Below are 7,893 nucleotides of genomic sequence, written 5' to 3'. Positions count from 1 at the left end.
CTGTGTACTGTAAATCTGACCTTTTTTTTAGGTTGTATTCCTGTCCACTTAGGAGTGTGAGCTATTACAACTTATTTTTATATGTGTGGCACATGTTGTCTTCTAGATAATAAATGTAACAGGGAAAGTGGGAACTTATAATCACAGCAGGTTTGCAGACCTAGGAACTCACACCAATAAAGTCCTCAAGATATACAAGAAATTGCCAGGTAGCTTAACTCTCGCTTCTACCAAAAACTGATATATGAATTCTGGGTGCACTGACCCTTTTAGGAAATGGTTGATGGTACAGGCAGACATAGGAACTCACATCCATAAAGTCCTCGAGAAATGTAAGAAATTACCTGGTGGCTTAACTCTCCAGTATCTACCAGAAACTGATATATCAATTCTCGCTGGACAGACACCATTAGGGATTGGTTGATGGTACAGGCAGACCTAGAAACTCGCATTAATAAAGTCTCCGAGAGATATAAGAAATTGCCAGGTGGCTTTTCTCTCCAGCATTCACCAAAAACTGATATATGAATTCGAGGTGGACGGACCCTTTTAGGGGGTGATTGATGGTATATGCATGATCCAACTGTCCTCCAGACGCGGTCTCACTTGAGCACTGTGGAGTGCTCTGCTATTGTGTAAGCATGGTTGAGCTCATTTAAGCAGCTTGGCAATATGTAGAGAACTGTAAATTCTGGAAATAAATGACTAAACACTAAGCTTTCTGGTCAGTTCCAGGATTGACATTTGGGACCTAATTAAAATAAAACTTCCCAACTGGGCCTCTGAGACTCTGGGTCCTTCCTTTGATGTCGGGGCTTAGCTCCACTCCTATTCATGCTACAACAGTAATAACAAGCATTATTACATGCTACTTAATGAATAAAAGAGCCCTAGGAACTCTAGTATGGTTCCTAATATCCGATGTCACATGCTACTATTACCCAGGTCCTGTGAAATCTACGCGATATCGCCTCTGTACAAAATATCCCAGGAATTTGTCTTTTTTTGCGAGATGTAATTAAATTGTGGCTAATTATGCGTCCCTTGTCAACATCACAGCGAAGTATTATGCTGGAGAACTTTTTGTGCTTTTGCCATTCTGGAAAAAATACATTCTTCTGTCTCACATGTGAAATAATCTCTTTGTTTTTCTAATTCCTCGCTCTCAGAGCTGCCTGAACTTTCATGGTGGAATTTTAATTTTAGAGTGAATGCCAAATCGGATCTGAGCCTTGGTGAACCTGATAAGTGGCGCAGAGGCTAGGGGTTGACATGAAATGCATTGTGCAGTATGGGAATGTCATTAGCTAATATTACCGGATTTGTCTATAGAGGTTTTACTGTTGGTGGGTTAATTAGGTTTTACGTGGGGCTACTAAGGGTAAAAAGGTTGATAATCAACATTATGCCTTCAAAACAGTAGCATTTTTATTGTCCATGCTCAGTAACGATCCCGGTCAAACCATAACCTCTTTTACTTATATGTCCATGTGCATACAGAATGTGTTTATATACTGTATGTTTGTGTATGTACAGTCATGTAAAAAAGTAAGTACACCCCATGGAAATTGTTGACTTTCTTAACATTTGTGAACAGACAAACATTAGACCTTCATGCAATCAGTGCCTACAGATAAGTTATATACTGTACATGAACAAATGACACATAATATAGAAAGCGTGTATACATTCCTATAATATCAATTAATGAAAATGCAGATTTGTAACATGGAAAAAAAGTAAGTACACCTCTACATTTACCACCGCTTCAAAGTCATGATATTCCGGTGTTCCAGGTTAAGTGCCAACAATTAGAGTTCACTAAGGACCTCAGGAAAAAAAAAAGGTTGTGGATGCCTAGGAGTCAGGCAAGTGATTTAAAAAAATTGCCAAATTATTCCACTGTGAAGAAAAATTATCTATATGTGGCGTAATTTTCAAAATACTGCTAGTGTCTTGCTGGCCCGGCATATTCAACCCAAGAACCAATTATTTATTGCTAAAATTAGTCTCCAAGAACCTGAAAATGTAACTGTGGAATCTGCAGGTAACTGTTTTACAACGGTTGGTGTCAAGGTGCATGTACCTACAATCAGACAGAGATTGCACCAATTTAACCTGCAAGAGAAGTGTGCCAGGAAAAAGCTAAGACTGTCCAAAAGTACATTCTAGCAAGACGACCGTTTGCCATTAAACATACAGGCAAAAGCCAGGGTTTCTGGAACAATGTGCTGTGGACTGAATCAAGGATATAACTATGTGGCCATGGTTACAGTAGACTTGTTTGGTGCAAACTAAATACAGCATTTCAGAAAAACCTTATGCCAACCATTGAACATGGTGGTGAACGTATTATGGTTTGGGGTTGCTTTGGTGCTTTAGAGTCTGTGCAGCTTACAGTCATCAAGTCAACTTTGAATTATGCATCATATCAAAGTGTAAGGCTATTTGTCTGAAAGTTGAAGTTTAACCAGAAATGGGTCTTTTATCAGAAAAACGATCTGAAGCACATTCAAAAATCCACAAAAGAATGTCTCCAAACAAAATGGAGGGTTATGAACTGGCCTAGGTAATGCCCTGATTTGAATCCCATTCAAATGTTGTAGGGGATGTGAAAGGGACAGTTCATGCAAGAAAACCCACAAACATTGTACAACTGAAGACATTTTGCATGGAGGCGTGGTCCAGACATTTAGCAATATTTACAAAAACTGGTAGACAGTTGTGCAAAATGCCTACAACAAGTAATTTCTGCTAAATGGGGCAATACCACCTTCTAAGCCCATGGATATACTTAATAAATATAGTTTATTTATTTCTGTTAAATGATTGAAAGGGCAATTTTTCCTTGTGTTATGGTAAATATATTGCCTTTTATCTGTAAGCAGTTTGAAGAAGAGGTGTACTTCATTTATCACATAACTGATATGACCTGTGGTTACAGGGGTGGCCATGCATCAGAGAAGAGCCTTTTCTTGTGGTATCCATACCATGGCAGGGCAGGATTTCTCTCAAGTGCTTTCCGCTCACCACCTGTCTATGCAGCCTTCTTAGATGAGCCTCACGATCCCTTGGGTTTTACCAGTGGCTATCCTAGCAGACAGATAGCATGCCACTCATCTTTCTAGCTGCATGGTCCTCCTGCCCTTACTGCTATCTTTCGTGGTCCTGACCACCTCTACACTCTTATCTTCTCAATGAAACCCCATGTTCTTCTAAGATGGAGGGGGGGGGGGGGGTAGCCCCCCTGCAAGGGTAAGTTGTTTTTTTTGTTTTTTTTTCCTTGGTGTTCTTCTTTAAGTTCTAACATATGCATTTGAGTAGTGTTGCGTTCACGTACAAAAGGCAGAGTTTATAAACAAAGCTCATCTATACAAGTATGTCTGCCCCACTCCTACCCCAGATACTAAATGTACACAACCAATGACTGTTTATAGGGGAGAATACAAAGGATCTTGCAAGTACAACACACTCCTCTCAATGCGATAGGATGGAATAGAATGCATACTGTTTCGGCATCTGTGGCTTTAAAACGTTTTTTTCCATGAGAATAACTTTCTATGGCTGCTCTGTCACTGACCCTCATAAATTCATATTTAGGTGGGGACCAATTTGCCTTTTGGCTTTCTTACTCATTTCCTTTCTAACATTACACAATGCTTAACATTTTTCATGTACGTGAACTGCCTGGATGAAATTTTAATGGATTAATGCTAAAATGGTTTGCAAACTCAATTGTTCTTATTGTAATCATACTCCTGTGGATGTGGTGCGGCCCCCTGTGTGCTCAAGATAAGGCAAGGAGACAAAACCTTACAAATCTTTGTTGCCTCTATTTAGTTAGATGCTAGTGATAGGGATTGGGGAAGTGTGGTGGGTGCAGTAAAATGAAAGCATAGGCTCCACTAATATAAGCTTGACTCCCTTCCAATGCTGATCATGTGGGCCATCTTCAGATTTAATATAATGTAATAAAACATGCCAAGAACATAGAGGTTAGACAGATGTTTAGATACCACCCAAGTGCCCCCAGGAATCCTGTTTCAGGGCATCACTAAACACAATCTCATCAGGCCTATGGAGAGGGGAGCAAAGGTGCTGCTGCAACCTCTGGTTTATCAGCAGAGAACAATGGTGATTGGACAAGATATTGCAATCTGTCTGAGTATTTATACTCCTTATGAACCTAGGCTATTAATATTTGCATGGGTGTCAGTGTGTGATATCTCCTGCAGGCTTCTTAAAATTATTGTAGACTAGATTTCTCTGCAGTTGTATGTCTAAAATCTAAAGCTATATTTACTATAAGTGTCAAGGCCAACAGCAAGCCTCAAGGTTTTTATCTAAAAAAAAAGTCAAGGCAACTGGACTTGCTGTATTTTTCTTCAAGACGTTTCACTGGTCATCCGACCAGCTTTCTCAATTCAGAATGTCTTGTACAAAAATTATCTGGGAATAAAATGGTGAATGTTGCTCCAATCCACATAATCTGTTGACACAACCAGGTTTTGATTGCATTTGCATAATTGGAGTCTAGGAGGGGTTATTAACCTGCCCAGAGAAAGGTGTTCAAACAGCATTGTATATGGCAGACAATAGATGTCTATCCCCCCACCTCTATTAAGGCCCCATTCACACCTAATGCGTATTGTAATATGCGCGTCTGTCGCGCGTTTTTTTTACCGCGATTCGCGGTAAAAAGTCGCGCGATTCCAAAGGCTACTTGGCAGTATACAAATGGAAAACGCCCTACAAAACGGACCAATACGCAGCAAAAAACGCTCCGGGACCTTTTCATGCGTGGGCCGTTTTGTAGTGCGTTCGGGACGGGCGGAAATACGGACAGGTGGGAACGATACCATTGACTACAATGCTATTTATTTTTTTGACCGTTTTGTAGAGCGTTCATCGAGCGTAGGACGCGCTACAAAACGGTCAGGTGTGAATGGGGCCTAAAGCTTGGCTTCTCCATTTTTACAGAAATAGCCTCTTGCACACCTCTTTTAAACCAGTCCTCCGCCCTGTCTAGGATGCGTACTTCACTGTTTTCAAAGAAGTTACCTTTTTTCTTTTAGATGTAGGTATACTGACGAATCCTGACCAGAGGGTTTTGCTATTCTATGCTGTGCCATACGCTGGTGTAGCTGCTGTCTTGCGTCAAGGTTTAAATTATCGGCTAATCCTGGGGCTAAATGTGGCAACAAGACAATTGAAAGGTGTGCGTGCAGGGGATGTTAAAAGGAGTCACAAGTCTTTTTATAGTAAGGAAAACCTGAAACCATCTCTCCTTTCATATGATCATAGAGAAAAAGTTTTTACAAGAGGGTCTCAGTCAACTGTGCCAAAATAAATATGATGTCTTAATACAGTCCTGCTTCATTAAAATATTAGCTTTGGTTAGAGTTGGCCTTTATATGTTTAAAAGACGACAGTCAGGATAGAAATATGGAAGCTGTTACTAGTGACTTGGTTTTGTAGCCAGTGAAGTGATGGAACAACACGTATACACATGCAGGTTCTGGGCCAGTCACTAGCCAACTGGTAAAGTCAGGATAAGGATGACACCTGTGGAGCTTGCCCTTTCAAAAACAAGTCAACATTTGCAGCTCACATCCTTCTGTCCTTAAGAGATTCCTTTTGAAGCACAAGTGTGCTTTAACATAAAGTAACTCGCCTTTCCCCACCCCGGACTGTTATTTACGTTAATCTCAAAGCCTATTGTATTAACATCTCGCAGAAATCTTCTTTCTGCTGGCCATGTCTTCTATGGGGCCATCTCGTGAGCCTGAAGGTGCTCAGGAGATGCCTCTGTAGAAGACTGTTATTTACCTTAATCTCAAAGCCTATTGTATTATTAACCTCTCACAGAAATCTTCCTGCTGGCCATGTCTTCTATGGGACCATCTCGAAGGTGCTCAGGAGATGCTCCTGTAGAAGCCTTTGGGGATCACCAGTGCAGGCATGGTCAACAGCGAGAATGAGGATCATCAATGAGCATCACTCAAAATACACAATACAGTCTAACTGTACAATCAACTTTAGATCCACCAAAACTAAGTAAAATGAGGACCGACCTAATCTATCCACTCAATTTGCATTCAATCATGCAGGCCCTTGCCCTACATACTTGTTGGTAGATCTAAAGAGATTGTACAATAAGATTGTAACATGCGCGGTGAGCTTCAGATAGAGACCCTCTGTATTCTGTGCCCACCACTGGCTACATGCACAGCGTACCATCAATAAAAAATAGAGACTGTTTCCTCTCATTTTATTTTGCATAGGAGTGCACACTCTGAGTACTTTTCATGTACAGTGATCGTTCAGGCTCCAGCCACTGTTAAACACTTGTTTATAGGCGGGATGAAAGGGGAGCAGGGGAGTGGCTTGTCGCAGCTGCTATTGGGAAAGTAGAGTTGGTGATACTGAACCCATGGCAGAGATTACTATGAACACATTTCCTGGAATTTATCAATCCTTTAGAGTTGTCACATCTCTGCATGACAAATGTTGGAGCCTGCAACAAATTCATGTAACTGTTATATGAAATTGTTTCATGGGGGCATGGTGAGGGGCAGCGCTGAGGGCAGAGTGTCCATACGGCCACACTCCATCCTCAGTGCATTTTTAGCCCTTTGGCCGACAGCATGATAGCAACCAAGGACGAGGGCAGAGTGTCCATACGGCCACACTCCATCCTCAGTGCATTTTTAGCCCTTTGGCCGACAGCATGATAGCAACCAAGGACGATGTGCAGCCCAGCTGACAGCGTCCTAGAAACCTGGGGAGGGATCATGGGGTTTCATGGCTCGCTTCAGAATTACATTAATCTCTATTATCTCCTGGTTTTATACTGTTGACATGTCTGAATCTGAAACACATGGTATTATAAACTACCAAACTGCAAACCTTTTATGAATTTGGCAAAAGAGTGTTAGATACAGCTGTAAAGCACTGTTGTAATGTGCTGCAGCATATAATTAACCTAAAAGAAAATTAAGCACTGCAACATAATACATCGCATCTTCACACCACAAGGCAGCTCCCACATGCTATGTTTTGCCATGTGGTGCAGTGTGACAAATCCTAACAAATCCTAAAAAAAAACCAATGGCAAAACATTTCCTCTGAGAACTCGCAGACCCCACCATACATCTTGCACAGCCCGCCCACCTGAGACCCTAAAAACTAGCAAAGCAAACCAGGGACCCCATCCAGCCCACCGGAGACCTTGCAGAGCCCACCACAGACCCCGCATAGCCCACCAAAGACCTTGCAGAGCCCACCACAGACCCCTTATAGTCCACCTGAGACCTTTGTTTTAAACTTTTTTCTATACTGTTACATGACCGCAAAGCTCCAGCTCCTTTGTGTAATGTGGAGGCCCCACAATGGGAATGAAATCCATAACTAATGACCTTACCTGCTGGCATCCATTGCTCTAAGGCTTAGCCATTATTGGCAAAGGAGAGAATTCCCTTCCACCAGTCAGGCCAGAAAGAGTTAGAGAACTTTGCGGACATAACATTTGTTATATAATATATGCAGGACCATGGGGAGAAAACATTGCAATTTGTCATATATAATGTATGTAGGACCATATGAAGAAAAGGGACAAAACATTTAAATGTTGGTTTATTACATAACCTTTCCTTCTATTACTTCATTTACTTTCCTACCAAAGGATATGCCATTCAGCTAGTCTTGTAATCCCAACACCCCTGGCCGACAGCAAAACCAGGTTGGTAGGTCCCTTTTTTTTCCATTTAAGTTAAGCAGTAGAGCTGGGTCATAAACCTGATTTGTGCATCATACTGAACCGACCTCCTGTTCTATGGGGGGACTGCAGGAAACAAGTGTGTGTGTATATAGATATATCTATCTATATAGATA

At 41.4% G+C, this 7,893-nt stretch overlaps 1 protein-coding gene across 2 annotated transcripts in view; it reads right to left on the bottom strand.

The window, feature by feature from the left end:
* Positions 1-7,893, bottom strand: part of CLDN19 (claudin 19) — a 21,935-nt gene that overhangs the window by 10,996 nt on the left and 3,046 nt on the right. The window lies entirely within an intron of this gene.

This window comes from Nanorana parkeri, unplaced genomic scaffold, assembly GCF_000935625.1.
Source record: "Nanorana parkeri isolate BGI_ZX_2015 unplaced genomic scaffold, ASM93562v1 scaffold94, whole genome shotgun sequence".
In the NCBI taxonomy this organism is placed as follows: domain Eukaryota; kingdom Metazoa; phylum Chordata; class Amphibia; order Anura; family Dicroglossidae; genus Nanorana; species Nanorana parkeri.
Note: the sequence above shows the minus strand (reverse complement) of the source record. Positions and strands in the feature narration are given on the sequence as shown.